The sequence below is a fragment of the Crocuta crocuta genome, unplaced genomic scaffold, assembly GCF_008692635.1.
Source record: "Crocuta crocuta isolate KB4526 unplaced genomic scaffold, BGI_CrCroc_1.0 scaffold172, whole genome shotgun sequence".
NCBI lineage: Eukaryota > Metazoa > Chordata > Mammalia > Carnivora > Hyaenidae > Crocuta > Crocuta crocuta.
Window position 1 is genome coordinate 3,247,365 of NW_027528872.1, and position 16,114 is coordinate 3,263,478.

Genomic DNA, 16,114 nt, shown 5'->3' on the forward strand with positions numbered 1-16,114 from the left:
TTTTTACCACTTGCTCACACTCTAACACAACCCCACCAGGGCTCAAGCCCCTGAGCCTTCCTGAGCCTTGGTCTGTTGCTGCTCTTCCTAAGTAAGCCTCTGCTGCTTCTTCCCCTTCTGCAAATCTCAGCACAAAACTTTCTGGGCCTAATTCACATCTTTCTGACTTTTCTCATCTCTGAAATGGGAATAATAAAAATGATGGTGGGAATCCTTGTAAAACCTATATAGTATATTGTCATGAGGGATTAAACATTTTACATACTTGAGAATGTGTTGTAACTGCAAAAGACTATAAAATTAGTCGTTATTTTCATTGTCTTTATTTCTCAAGTTCAGTTGTTAGAATTAGGGCGCCAAGATGCTTGGCTGTTTATCAAAGGGATTAGGGAAAGGGTTAACGTTAGATGCCACCAAGTGTTTCAGAGGAAAAATCCACTCCATTTCAAGCAGGAAGTCAACTCACCTTTCACAAAAACCCTTTGCAGGGAAGTCTTTCGGTTTAAAGGCTGGAGGCGTGGGAAAACACAGCAGTCAGAGCAGAAAGCCGGAGGCGCTCTGGGCCTCCAGGCCGCCTCCACGCACCTGGGGCGCACTTCCGCGTGCTGTAAGCGCCCCTCCTACCGCGGGGTCTCCAGTCCCGCCCGGGCTTGCGGAAGCGAGGGCTTAGGGTCTTGGGTATTTTAACACTTTACACCACTCTGCAGTTGACCAAGAACTTTAAAATCCCTCAGGCAGTTATCGGTCACTTCGGGGACCATCCCGTGGGAAGGCCCGGGGAAGTGATGGTGTAATAGAATGAGATTCTAGGTTGTGGAAGGAATTGGCATATTTTTTGGAACAGCGCTAGGTGCCCTGGGTTGGGGGAATGAAACAGATTTGGGTGTTGATTTCTCCAGTCATTTCAGAACCGCACTTCCTGCCAGATCGCCCAGAGAAATGCTAGAACAATCTCAGAGCACACTGAGAGAATACCAGTAGGTGCAAAGGCGGTTCGGGATCTGGGAGACCAACCGCGGGCGGGGTTGTCTACAAAGTAAGGGACCGCGTCCCTCACCTGTTTGGCCTTAAACTCTTCGCAGGCCTCAGTTTCCCAGTGTGAAAAATGGGCGGACTACTGACTCACCCACCTCACCGAAAGAGGCTGGGCGTTCCGGCTTCAGCCTCGCTACAGAAACCACTTGAAAAACGAGGAGTTTCTTTCGTTTTCAGTTCAAAGGGAAAAAATGCAAGAAGCGTGAACCATGCCCAGAAATGCTTCTCTCAGCGTTAAGAGGGGACGGCTAGAGGAAGGACAAATTAGGCAGTACTTATGCTTCATATGAATGTAAATCTGCACGTGTACACATACACAAGCACGCACAGACGGTGTCAAAACCCACGGCTGTATAAGGACACCAAGTCACCAAAACCTCTAGTCCCAACGACCGGGAGCAGGCTCTTCTGCGCCTGCGCTTTAACCGCGTTTCCCCCCACCCCCACCCCGCTGGCGCCCCCCCCCNGCGCCGCGGGTGCTTCCCTCCCGCCGCTTCGCACTCTCCCACCTCGCAGGCACGCTGCTGGTTGTGCCGCCATGCCCCAGCCACAGGCTGTCCACGGGCCTAGGCGCGGCGGCCCGAGATAGGGTCCCCTCAGCCTCCCGGGGGAGGAGAGAGGCAGCGAGCCNAGGAGGAGGAGGAGGAGCACCAGGCCTCCGGGCCCCGGCACCGCCGCCCGCAGGTAATGGGGAGGGGAGGGCGAGAGGGCCGCCGGGCCACCGCGGGGGCCTGGGCCGGCCACTTCTCGCCGCCTGTGCCCTCGGGGTGCGCCCGCCGTGGGGCTGACTCCACGCGTCCCCCATCTGGGCGCTGGACGGAAAAGAAAGCCTGGTCTTGTCACCCCACCCGCTCCGGGAGACACCCCACAGGGTCCCTTCCGCGGCATTTAATCCTTAAGGGAGGAGACTAGCCTTGCCCCCCCACCCCCGCTAGGAGAAATCACCCTCACCGTTCAGGGTGTTCCCCATCATTTGCATGCCCGTTTGCCCCGACACCCTAACCCAAAGAAGGCAGAGGTGTTAGCTCCTCTCACCTGGCGGAGCCCGAGACCTCACTGTTTTCCCCTTCCTCTCCCCTGCTGCTTTTTTTCTGGTACTGGAAAGAAAAGGATGGCACTCTTAAATAATAATAACAACAAACACCTCTTTTTCTTACCTACCTGAGGATCACTTTACATCTAGTCATTTTCTGCTGGCCTAATCAGGAAAAGGGGTTACCTGCAAGTGAAATGACAAGTATATTAGAACTGATAAAAGGAAATTGCATCCTTGTGAGTTCTAGGACTCTTAACCAGGATTTAGAATAAAGACCAGTAATTGTGTACTTTATTGGAACTTAAAGAAATGAAGACAAAAACTTAAGTGTTTTTCAACATAGAAGTATATTGTTGAGGTCAGAAAGAAATTCTCTTTAACTTCCACTTTTCTTAGCAGTTTTATTCAGATAGGGGCTAATACCGTAAATAAACTAAACAATTTGGTAGATGGGAGATAGTTTGGAAAGGTAAGAATTCTGTGATTTCCTTTTGCCTAGGCTTTCAGTTGGAATTATTGGATTAAAAAACATTATATAAATCTTCATTTGCCTCATTACTTCACACTGACTGCCAATGGATTAACAATATTTAATTGTAGCTAATGTAGTTTCCTTATCACGCAATGTGAAAATCATGCTTTCCTGTAGTCTTGTCTTTTAGGCTAACATTAAGTCTGGAAACCAGATTTATTTATTTTGTGCAACACTCATAGACATTTTACATATGTGGCCTTATTTAATTCTCAGAACAACCTAATCACTTAGATACTATTAGTTGAATTTTACAGATGAGACAATTTAATGATAAGTAATTGCCTCAGGCCACACAATGAAAAGTGAAATTTGTACCCTGATATAATTCCAGTGTAGGAATGTATTCTACTTTGCTTCTCAGTACAGATGCACTTTTAACTTTATTATGAGAAATTTGTCTTACGAAGTTGAGAAAAAATAAATACTCCACAACCTAGAGTCAGTAACATTTATTGTTCTCTGTCTTCTCCCTGTCTTTCTGTGTGTAATATTTGAAAGCAAGTTGTAAACACCAAGACCCTCAAATATTTCAGCATGTATTTCCTTGAAATAAGGCCATTCTCCTACTTAACCCCCATATCATTATCAGTACCTATCTAAATAATCCATATGCAAATTTAGGCTTTATTCTAAAGTCTCCTTGAGAAATTTTTTTCCCCTTCAGTATTCAGTCACGATGAATGCATTGCATTTGATGATGATGCCCTTGGTCCCCTTCTTTTAAAAAGAATAGTACCCATCTCCCTATTTTTCCTGACACTTAATTGACCAAAGCAGTTGTCTTATAAATGCTCCCACATTCTAGACTTGTCTATTTCCCCATAGTGGCATTTAGATTTCCCCCAGCCCCTTGAATTTTCTGTTACTGGAAGTTAAGTCTAAAGAAAAATTTGATTAGCTGAAGTTGCCAATTTCTTTGGTAAGAATATTTAATTCTATGTACTTCATATTGCTTCATAAATAGGTAGATAATGTCAGATTGCTACATTATTAGTGATGCCAGATGACCACTGAGGTGGTGACTACCAAAGCTGTTTATAAGGGTGTGGTTTGCCTGTTTGTGATTTGTATGCAGTCTTGGGGTAATACTTTGACACCAAGCAAATACCCTACCTTTTACTTAGTGATTTTTAGCACTCCTTGGTGACTTTTGAGTAAATCACTTTCATTGGAGATTTTCTGTAAGAAATTTTTTTCATTAACTGGGGGTAAATTAAAGTTCCTCCTAAAAATACGGAGTAAATGCTTAGTTTCTTCCCTTTGATGATTAACATTCAGAGTAAAGAGTTAGAGAAATAATTACCCCAATGATGGCAAATGAGATTTTTTTCTTTTTTGCACGATACATTATGGACTCCTGGGTTTTCATGCATGCATTTTTTAAATAATCATTACAGTCATTTCTCTTTTTGATCAAATTGTCCCAGATTTGGACAGTAGGAACCCTCTCAACCTGGCTCCTATGTCTTTTTTTTTTTTTTTTTTTTTTTTAACACTCCTACTTGCCAATGAAGCAGTCTTGGGATGGTTTCTGGCACAAGATACCCTAAGCTTGCCTTGTTACTTTCTTTGCTCTGGATCTGGAATGGGTTGTTTATCTAAAGAGTCTTAGTTCTTTTCGGTGAGACATGGTATGCAGAAACCAAGATCAGGATGTTGTCCTATTCATTGCTGCTGGAATATCATTGCTTCCAGGCCCTTTCAGAGGAGAGAAAGTAAGTTCATAGTGATATGCCCAGTTGATGTTTAACATAGCAGACTTCTTTGATTTTTTATTTGTCTCTCTTGTCTTAAATGAAGTCTTGGTGCCTAATAAAATTAACATACTTTATACTACTGTGTATACATACAGTCATTTAAAAATCACCATAACAATATTCTTTGATAAAACTTCCCCCAAAATTTAAGAGTTCTTTGCATTTATTTTTGTCCTTAGAATATATTATATGAAGATGTGTAATCAGAATACTTAGGGTGTTCAGAAGTCCCTTGAAATATTTTTGTTTGTTTAGCTACCAATTTGATATGGTTCACTGTTTTATTTATCATTTTAGAGTTTTATTTATTTCTGAGTATGTAAAACATATAGTTCAAAAGACAAAATTTTTTGAAACTATCGTTAAAGCAGCCTCACCCAAATTAATTTTTAAGGTGAAGTATTTATCTTTGCCATACTTTTTAATATCTAATATATATCTTAACTGCAGAAGGTTTAGCAGTAGACAAAGTACGTTACTTGCTTGAAGTGATATAAGAGTAATTTTAAGTTTTGCAATCAGATTCTGATTCCTCTGGCAAAGAGAAAGCATTAAGACTAATCTCTGAAGGTGAGCAGAAAAGTAGATTTCAATTTGCTTTTGCAAGCTTTACTTGAAAATCATGTCTTTAAAGAGGTATGTTGATGGTGGAAGTTTTATGATTTCCATCTACTTGTATGCCACACAACAAAATTGACATATATCTGCTTTCTGTAGATATAAAAGGCACATTTTTTTTGAATTGGGCAAAATTTCATAGAAATTATGTGTTCAAATGAGGGATTATGAGGGAGCAGTGGTTGTCTAAAGTGGGCAGAGCACATTTAAGCAGTTTATCAGTCACCTGTCACCCAGGTGCTAAAAAGCAAAAGATGTGTCCAGTGTGTTTTCCTCTGTGTATACCACCACTGCTTTTGGTAACAGAGTGAATATAGATTTCCTTAAGGGAGTGGTGTGGGAAAGTGGAGAATGCATGTGCTTTGAACCTAATTCCCCCTCATCCTCTCTTTAATCACAGTAAAATAGATTTCCCAATATTATTAGAACACAAAGTAGGAGGGAAGTGGCCACAAACAATTGCATAGGTATGTATAACCACGTAACAGGTAGAGAGCCTATTGTGGTAGACTGAATGGACGAATATGCTAATGATGATAATTGCCAACATTTGTTGAGCCCTTTCAGAAAGCCAGCATTGTACTAAACATTGCATACAACATCTCATTTAAATTTCACAGAACTCTTGATATTGTCTAATATCTGATTTAGCAAGTAAGGAAACTGATATCCAGGTTTCAAATTCAAGTCTGTCTTCAAAATTAGCATTTTACTACTTTGGTATACCTCATAGCTAAATATAATGGGTAATAAAATATATTTTCATTCACCATGAATTAAAGGGACTATATGGCTGATGTTTGTACTAACTATAGCAACATTGAAGATTATATGCCAAGAGCCCCAAGTGCTTGTCATGTTTATTATACATCCTTAGTATATCAGACTTTGCTTCAGAAACTGCATTTAGGAGATGCCTTGGTGCTCAGTTGTTTGAATGTCCAGTCCAACTCTTGATTTCAGCTCAGGTCATGATCTCTGGGTTTGTGGGATCGAGCGAAGCATCGGGCTCTGTGCTGACGGCGCAGAGCCTGTTTGGGATTCTCTCTCCCTCTCTGTCTCAAAAATAAATACACTTTACGTAGTAGAGCATCAAAAATCAAGATGGATTGGCAGATAGATATGTGATAAATCAAGTATAATAATGTTAATGGTAGAATTTGGGTATGGGTATGCAAGGATTCACCTGTAAAATTCTTTAAATTTTGCTCTGTCTGAAATTTTTCATAGTAAAATATTGGAGGGAGTGATTAACAATATATTGTAATCATAAAACTGTATAAAAACCAGTAATATAATATCCTCTATGCCTACAATGGTTCTCTTAAACTTTTAGTATGTCTTCCCAGCCCTATAAAGGATAAAACACACTTGTTACTGAAGGTGGTCAAGCATCAAAGGCTATTTTAAAAGGGGTTTTCCTCATTAGTTAGGGGATCCCTTATTAATTAGGTTCCTCCTGCTCTAATTTTTTAATATCTTCAGAAAAATATTACATATATCAAATGTATGTCTATATTTTTCCCCCTGGAGTTTTCTGATATCTTCTTGTAGACTGCTGTTGAGCATACTTTTCATGTAAATGTTATGGGGTGTTTTTCTTTAAAATTTTTTAAACTTTATTTATTTTTGAGAGAGCACAAGCGAGGGAGTTGCAGAGAGAGAGACAGAGGGGGGCTGGAAGGGAGAGAGAGGGAGAGAGGGGGAGACACAGAATCGGAAGCAGGCTCCAGGCTCCAAGCGGTCAGCACAGAGCCCCATGCAAGCCTCCAACCTACAAACGGCGAGATCATGACCTGAGCTGAAGTCGGACACTTAAGCGACTGAGCCACCCAGGTACCCCTGGGTGTTTTTACTTTAAATGCCCCGCATTGATGACCGAAACAGATGGTTCTCCAGGTACGTAAGAATGATTGGGCAAAATTTATCCCCTGTTAAGCTGAAAGCCACGTTAGCTTTGTTTGTTCTTTATATTACAAATACATCATCACCCCATTTAAAAAATTTTTTTTTACATTTATTTTTATTTTTGAGAGACAGAGAGCGACAGACCATGAGCAGGGAAGGGGCAGAGAGAGAGGGAGTCACAAGATCTGGAGTAGGCTCCGGGCTCTGAGCTATCAGCACAAAGCCCAGTGTGGGGCTCGAACCCACAGACCGCGAGATCATGACCTGAGCTGAAATCAGATGCCTCACCAACTGAGCCACCCAGGAGCCCCTGTATCACCCCATTTTAGGCACTGAGTTAGAAATCTCTAGATTTTTAGTCACAGGATCTAAAATAGTGATTGTATACATTAGATCTGTATTACACTCCTGCTTGAAGGGTACATTGACTATTACATTAATTTCTTCATTAACATTATTAGTGCCAAAGGTGACCTTAGCCACACATTTTTACATAACTGATTCTGAAGTAAATCACTGACTTGTATTATCATGGTATTTCAGATTGATAACTCAGTCTTAGAATAGTGAAATTGATGGGAGACACTTAATGTGTCACTCTTCTTGGAGATCATCGTCCTTGTTTCCACATTGAATGTTCACCTATTTTAATAACTTTTAGTATAACATTAAAAACTTAAAATTACAATAAAATGTTTTATACCCAGTCAATTTGCAATTTCTGTATTCTATATTGCTATCCTACAGGTATTAAAATGTATTATTTCTATATGTTGAGGGAATTGGCTCTTCATGTGGCTTTGATTGTTTTTGATGCATTCACAACTACAGACAGACATGTTGGGGTAGCATGTAACCAAGACTGTGAATCTCTGGAATCAGGATTTTGTGGAACTGCTTGCTACCCCTCTGGCTTCTGAAGCAACTTGGGATAACTGATTTCCTCTTAAGATTTAGATCTTAACTTGCTAAGTGTCTGACTCACCTACTCTTAGCAAGCAAAAGCAAGCATATTCAGTACAAGTCTCTATTAAATATTTTATTTGTGGTCTTTGATAAAATTGGGAAATCTTTGGTCTAAACAGAAAAATAAAATGTATGAGTTTTCAGGGACTCAGACATACCTGCTTTGCTTCCATTTAGTATTTCTCTTTTACTGGTGGTATTTACCCTGTGTGTTTGTGTCTGTGTGTGTGTCTGTGTCTTGTATGTTTTCTTTCTTCTACTTCATCTTTTTCTCCTTTTTATGTTTTTTTTTCCTTTTTACGTTTTGACTACCTGCATTTTACTTTTTCTTTGGCTCTTTGCTTTTCTCCTTTCTGCTTTCCATCTGCAACACTGCTCACTTCTTTTCTTGTGGCTTTCTATTACTGTATGAGCACAGTTGCTTTTATATTTGGTGCCTTTTATATGCCATATAAAACTATACAAACCATACTTCTGTGAGAATTGTTTGTATTTACAGGAGTCACTGCCTCTGTTTTTTTGGCCCATTTGTATTGTTTTTTCCTCATTTCTTTCCACTTTGCTCAACTAGGTTTACTTGGCTTTACAGTACAAAATAGTGTTAAGAGCACAGACTGGGTTCAGATCTTGACTCTTACTTAACTGGTTGTATGGTCTTGGGCCAGTTCCCTTAACTTTTTTGTGCTTTGTTTTCCTTACTGGTAAAATGAAGGTATCAAGGGATGCCTATTCCAAGATTGTATGAAAATTAAATTATTTAATATGTAAAAAGTACTTAAAACAATGCCTGGTACATATTAAGAGTACTATGTAAGTATTAAGTATTGACTTATGATTCCTGTTCTTTTTTAAAGACTAATTCAAAGTCATTGATTTTTTTTTTTTTTTCTGTTGAGATAAAGTTTAAAAACCATAGATAATTGCCACTACAAATCTGTGGCCTCACAATTTTATTTGGGTCTTCGGTACCTCCTAGCCATCCTTTTGGACTTTTTATCTGCATACATTTCTCGTTTCATTTTCCTCAAAATTGTATTTTATCTCCTCTCTTCTCAGCATTATACCTCTACCTATAGTTTCAAAGAGAAATAACATAAAAGCCAAAGCTGTCAGACAAGAACTCTGACTACTTGTCACCACCCACCTATAAACTTAACTGTAACTGCACCCTTCCTTGAACTCTCTTTTTTCCTGTCACTGGGTCTCTTTCTGTTTAAGGCTAATTTTTTCACTCATGTATTGAATCCAGTTTCTCCCTGTTCAGGGACCTTGTGCTATCTATTATCACTGTTTCCTGTATCTTCAACTTTTCCTTTTTCTCTGAGTCTTTTCTAACAACTATCAAAACATTCTGTTTATATTTTACCACAGTAAAAATAATATATCTGGGGGGAAGACATTCTCTAGTTTCTCCCATTCTGTAAAAATACTAGCATCCTCCCTTGAGCCCTTATTTCCCTCCATTGAACTCCCTTGCTTTGTCTTTAGAAGCAGACTTCTTCAGATTGAATTGTCTATACTTACAGTTTTCACTTCTTCTTTTCTGTACTGCAGTCTACTATGTGCTGCTATAAGGTCATCAGTAATTCCTTGAGATTAAATTGAATAGACTGGTTTATATCTTATTTGATCTATCAGTAGCATTTGACACTAAAAACCACTCCTTGAGATATTCTGCACCCTTGGTTTCTGGAATATTCTACCATCCTGGTCATTCTGTATATCTCTTTTTGAGGTTTTCTCATTGCTATCTCTCACCCTTTTTCCTCCTCTGTTTTTCCCTTATCATTCTAGCTAAAGGTTTGACAATTTTGCATTCCAGCTGAAGATTCTTTTTTATTCAGTGTATGTCCATGGTTTATTTCCTTCTATTTGATTTGTCTTGCACTCTTTCTAGCCTCTGAAGGTAGAAGCCTAGGCCATTGATTTTTTAAATTTTATTTTTTTATTTATAGAGCTTTTGTGCAAGTGGGAGGAGGGGGGAGTGGAAGGGAGAATCCTAAGCAGGCTCCACACACAGCACAGAGCCCGATGTGGAGCTTGATCCCAGGACCCTGAGATCATGACCTGAGCCGAAATCAAGAGTCAGACGCTCAACCAACTGAGCCACTCAGGCGTCCTGATTTTTTTAAATTGCAGTGAAATACACATTTACATATTTATTACCTTAACTATTTTTAAGTGTACAGTTCAGTGGCATAAAATACATTCACATTGTTATGCAGCCATCACCACCATTCATCTCTGGAGCTCTTCTTATAATGCAAGACTTATGTAACTGTACCCATTAAATAATAATTTTCCATTCTTCTCTCTCCTTAAGCTCCTGGCAGCCATCCTTCTACTTTGTTTCTTTGACTGTGACTACTCTGGAAACCTCTTATTGGTATCTATCCTACAATGTCTTTTTGTGACTGGCTTATTTCATTTATTAGCATAATATCCTCAGGATTTATCCATATTGTAGTGCATATCAGAATCCCTTTATTTTTAAGACTAAATAATAATCCCATCGTATGTATATATCACATGTTGTTTATCCATCATCTGTTGATGGACACTTGGATTATCTCCACTTTTTGACTATTATGAATAATACTCCTATGGATATTTGCATACAAATAGATGTTCATGTCCCTGCTTTCAGTTCTTTTGGATATATACCAGAAGTAGAATTGCTGGATCATATGATAATTCTATTTTTAAGTTTTTTATGAACCCCAGTACTGTTTTCCACAGTGGTTACACTCATACCCGCTAACAGTACACAAAGATTTTTTTCCTCCACATTCTCACCAACACTTGCTATTTTCTGTGTGATTTGTGATTTTTTATTTTATTTAATTGGAGTCATTTTAATGGGTATGAGGTGGTAGGATGTGTGGTCATAGGCCATTGATTTTTTTTTTTAGACATTCTTTTCTAATATGTCTATTGAAAGCTATACATTTTAGCCTAAGCACTGCTTTAGCAGCATCCCACAAATGTTAATAATGTATTTTAATTATTACTCAGTTAAAAATACTTTTCAGTTTCCCTCATTGATTCCTTCAATCAACCTATGGATTATTTCAACATTTTATTTCCAAATATTTGGGATTTTCTTCAAAACTTAATTGATTTCTAATTGTGTATAAAGAGAGAACATTTTTTGTGTGCATTCATTACATTAAAATTTATTAAGATTTGTCTTCTGGCCCAGCATATCTATTTTGATAAGCATACTGTGTTGTACTTGAAAAGACTGTGTATTCTGCACTATAAATTGTGTGTGTGTCAAGGTAATTGATGGTATTGTTCAGATCTTTTGTCTTTACTGACTTTTTTTTTTTTTTGGAGGGGGCCCCAATTCTACCAGCTATTGAGAAGGGTATTAAAATTTCCAAGTTTTTATGGGTTGTCTTTCTCCTTAATTCTGTCAGTGTTTACTGCTTGTATTTTAAGGCATTGTTATTATTAGGTGCCCATACATTTCTTATTGTTATACATGTCTGTATCTCTGGTAACATTGTTGTCTTGGAGTCCATCTCATATCAAAAACAGCACACTCCAGCCTACCTGTGTTTATTGTTTGCATGGTATATGTTCTAATATATCTGTGTCCTTTTATTCCTTTCTTTCTTATGAAGAGCATATAGTTGGGTTTGCATTTAAAATTTTTTTTTATTTAATTTGTTTTTATATTATTTTTGCTTCCCTTCCCTTATGTTCATCTGTTTTGTATCTTAAAGTCCTCCTATGAACGAAGTCATAATAAGATATTTGTCTTTGTCTGGCTGACTAATTTCACTTCAGCATAATACCCTCTAGTTCCATCCATATAGTTGCAAATGGCAAGATTTCATTCTTTTTGATTGCTGAGTAATACTCCATTGTGTGCTTGAGTGTGTGTGTGTTTATACATATACCATATCTTTATCCATTCATCCATCGATGGACATATGTTTGGGCTCTTGCCATACTTTGGTCATTGTCAGTAGTGCTGCTATAAACATTGGGGTGCATGTTGAGCTTGCATTTTTAATCCTCTTCTGCCTTTTAGTTGAAATATTGAGTCCACTAAAATTTAGTGTAGTTAAATCAAGTCCACAACCAAATTGTTGGCAGGGTTGGTTCCTTCCCTCAGATGAGGGTTGGGAGGGTTGGTTCCTTCCCTTCCTCCCTATGAGGGAACGATCTATTCTTTTAAATAGAATGTTTATTTAATTTTGGAAGAGAAAGAGAAGAGAGACAACGTGTAAGTAGAGGACGGGCAGAAAGAGAGGGCGACACAGAATCTGAAGCAGGCTCCAGTCTCTGAGCCCTCAGCACAGAGCTTGACGTAGGGCTCAAACTCATGGACTGTGGGATCATGTGAGCTGAAGTCAGATGTTTAACCTACTGAGCCACTCAGGTGCTCCAGGAATGATCTATTCTGTGCCTTCTTCTTGGCTCTGTTAGTGTCTTGGCTTGTGGCAGTATGTCTCCAGTTCTCACTTGTTCTCCCTGCTTGTCTCCCTGTGTGTCATATCCCCCTTGATATAACGACATCCTAATTAACATTATTTTAACTTGATTACCTTTGTATAGAGAGCCTATTTCCCAATAAGGCAACATTCTCAGTTGTAGGGATAATACTTCCAACTTATTGGACAGGGAGGAGACATGGTTGAATCCATAATAAGACACATTTAAAGTTGGCAGCAGTAGGGATCCCTGGGTGGCTCAGTAGGTTGACCCTCTAGCTCTTGATTTCAGTTCATGTGATGATCTCATGGTTGGGTTTGTGAGTTCAAGCCCCACATCAGGCTCTATGCTGATATTTCAGAGCTGGGCTTGGGATTCTCTCTCTCTTCCTCTCTGCCCCTCGCCTGCTTGCGCTTTCTCTCTCTCAAAATAAAAATAAATAAAAATAAAATTGGCAGCAGTATAAAGGCCTTTTGGGTAAAGCCACTGTACTTGTGTACATATTTTAAAACAAACACGTTGGAACTCGAGTACTTAATGTGAGCACTTAAAAATTCTTTAGGGAAAAAAAAAGAACTCTTTAAATGCTAATTGACTAAAACTGACTTGAATTTAACTTGCTCTTGTAAGGATCTGTGATTAAGACCTGACTTATCTTCAAGCTTTCTTTCTAGTAATAATGAATTAATGTTAAAGCTGATACTCTTTCTGTACTGTGATTGGATCCTTTTGAATGGCTACATGATGGAATAGGGAGAAGGGACAGGGAATTTGAATTTAGTCAAATGGACTTGTTCAAATCCAGTTTTTATTTTTTATTTATAGGACCGCAGGCAAGTTAATTTAATGTTTAGTTTCCTCATTTATAACTGGATTTAAGAAACCACTTTCAGAATTCTGAGCCCAGAATGATATAAAGACACTTGGTGAATTTATCAATATATATTAACTTCCCTTGACATAGAAATTAACAATCAGCATGACTCTGGCTACCAGCAATGAGAGGAAATTCTCATAGTTCAGTGTTAACTGATTTATTGTTTTAGTCCAGGTAGATTTCAGTCTGTTTCTTAAATTCTGAACTAAAAAGGACTTCTTTAATGTAGCAAAATGATTGAAATCTTTGATTAAAATATGGCTAGTTATAAAAGTTAAATGATTTCTTTATAGCTCAGATACAGCAATCCGTTTGAAATTCTTCCTGAGAACTTAATAAACTCTTAGGGGAAGACTGTTGGAAAATGAACCATCATCAAATTAAAGATCACATATACTTTATAAGTGTTCAGAGAAAGTAAAAGTGTGTTCTCAAATGAGTACTCATGCGAATCCATTTTTAAAAGTGTACTTCCTTTCATAGAAAAATACAGATATTTGGTTTTGCTTAGATTGACAACAGGATGACAGGTTTTCTTAGAACAAAATTTAAATTTGTGGTGCTATAATATTTGTAAAGGAAAAAAATCTTGATTCTAAAGAAAATAATAGTGAAAAAACCTACTATTATAAGTTAATAAGTTTCTAGGGAGAGAAGTAATTGAGTAGCAATTTTCACTAGTTCCCTCATTTTCTGTGTAATTTTAGCATGAAGTTTTAACTTTGAGGTCAGCTCTTCTATTCTTAAACCAGCTATATTAACAGGTTTTCTATAAAATATTTGCATGTTGTATATGTTAAACTCTTTACTTCATGTATTTTGTTTCAAGTTTTAGTTTGTTGTTCATTGTTTGCAGTTACACTTTTATTAATTATGTAATTTAGCTTAAAAGAATATGTTTATTTCAGAAATAAGCACCATAAACCATAAACGTTTCATCCAACACTGTTTAAATGCCCTCTCTGTGTTAGGCGTTTATAAGATGCACACAACCTCAGCCTCTTAAGTAGCATGTGGATATATAAGACAGCAAGACCTGTAAACAATTGATCATCTATTATACATAAGTTATTGAGGTAGAGCAGTGATTCTTTTGTGGCCATAAAGGGATGCCCAGTGAGAATAGAATCACTGCACTATGATAAGTAGTGTTACTGGTAAGAATATAATATGTAAATGGTATAGAAAAAGAAATGATTAAGAACCTCCATGTTATATCTACATGAAGGTTTTACACAAATGTTCATAGCAGCTTTATTTGTAATAGCCCCAAACTGAAAATAACTCCGAAGTCTGTCAATAGTTAAATGATAAACAGGTGCTGGTATATCTATACAATAGAAAAGTACTCGGTAATAAAAAGGAGCAAAATTATTGAGCCCAACAACATGGATGAATCTCAATAATTATACCCAGTGAAAGAACCCAGATAAATAAAGTCTATATTATATAATTCTGTTAATATAAAATCCTAGAAAATGTAGCTAATCTAAAATGAAAATCAAATCATTAGTTCCTGGAGAGAAGTAGGAGGGAGAAATTGCAAACTGGCACAAATTTCTAGGGGTCATGGAAATTTTCCTTATCTTGATTGTGGTAATAATATATATGTTAAAACTGATCAAATTATACAATTTATATGCAGTTTATTGTACAGCAATTCTATCTCAAGCACTTATAAAATGATTTGTAAACAACATGGGTATGATTGATTTCATAAATATATTGGAATTGTCATTGGAGAGGAGACAGGGCATAAGCCATGGTAAACCTAAATTGGTATTATATCAAATGCCAAATTAGTGGTCAAGACAGAAAATACTGCAAGAGTTAGATGAAGGGAAAGGTAGCATAGTTTAATAATAAAGGAAGGACAGGATTCAATTAAAGTCAGATTTCCTGATTTTAAGCCCCTGTTAGGCCACTTATTTTCTCTGATATTATTTTTCTTTAAAGAGTTTTCCTCATCTACTTCAGAAAGTTTTTATGATCCAGAGAAAATATATTTGAAAATACATTGTAATCTAAAAAGTGATGCACTAGAGGTACCTGGGTGTTCCAGTCGGTTGAGTGTATGGCTCTTGGTTTTGGCGCAGGTTATGATCTCGTGAGTTCAAGCCCCACATCGGGCTCTGTGCTGACAGTGTGGAGCCTGCTTGGAATTCTCTCTCTGACTCTTTTCTCTCTGCCCCTCCCTGCTTTCTCCCTCCCTCCTTCTCTCTCTTAAATAAATAAAAACTTTAAATAAAAAGGTATATACTAATGAGAGTTATTGCTGACAATCTAGAGTAGAAGGAAGAACAAATAAAGTAGTATTTGGCCTGTTGAGAGTAATAAGGAGGGAATTCCAAAAAAGGATGAAAGGTACGGAAGTGGAAATATATACATTTGGAGAATGAGTCAAAATCAGTTTGGAGCAAATAGTTAATATTGGAGAATAGAAAGGGAAAGATAGCATCCTAAAGCATCTAAAAATGTAGAGTGAAGAGAATATTTCTATTTTGTACCCCTATGATTTTGGATAAGTCATTTCTTCCTCAGCTTCAGTACATTGATACCAAATGTATATGAACGTGCTAAAAAGAACAAAGTGTACTGTTTAAGAGTTGTTTTGTGTGATGGGGTGCCTGGGTTGCTCAGTTAGTTAAACATCCAACTCTTGATTTCAACTATCTCATGGTTTGTGGGATCAAGCCCCACGTCAAGCTCTGTGCCGAAAGCATGTAGCTTGCTTGGGCTTCTCTCTCTCTCTCCTCTCTGTGCTCCTCTTCCACTCACATTCTCTTGCATTCTCTCTCTCAAAATAAATAAACTTTAAAAAAAAAGATGAAATCTCCTGAAATGAGAATTTAAGAAAAAAGAGAGTTGTTTCATGTGATAAACCATGGCGTAGTAAGTGCTGGACTCTGATTATATTTAAAAATATTTAACGTGTA

The 16,114-nt window shown here is 37.8% G+C and overlaps 1 protein-coding gene across 3 annotated transcripts in view; it reads left to right on the forward strand.

Annotated features, from left to right (window-relative positions):
- The first annotated feature begins 1,666 nt into the window (after nt 1–1,666).
- The window catches only part of ZBTB44 (zinc finger and BTB domain containing 44), a 65,029-nt gene continuing 50,581 nt past the window's right edge, over nt 1,667–16,114 (forward strand). For 2 of the 3 annotated variants that reach the window (XM_077756528.1, XM_077756529.1), the window contains exon 1: nt 1,667–1,719. The gene's annotated coding sequence lies outside the window, so the exon portion shown is untranslated. The remainder of the gene's footprint in view (nt 1,720–16,114) is intronic. The other variant, XM_077756530.1, reaches the window with a different exon arrangement.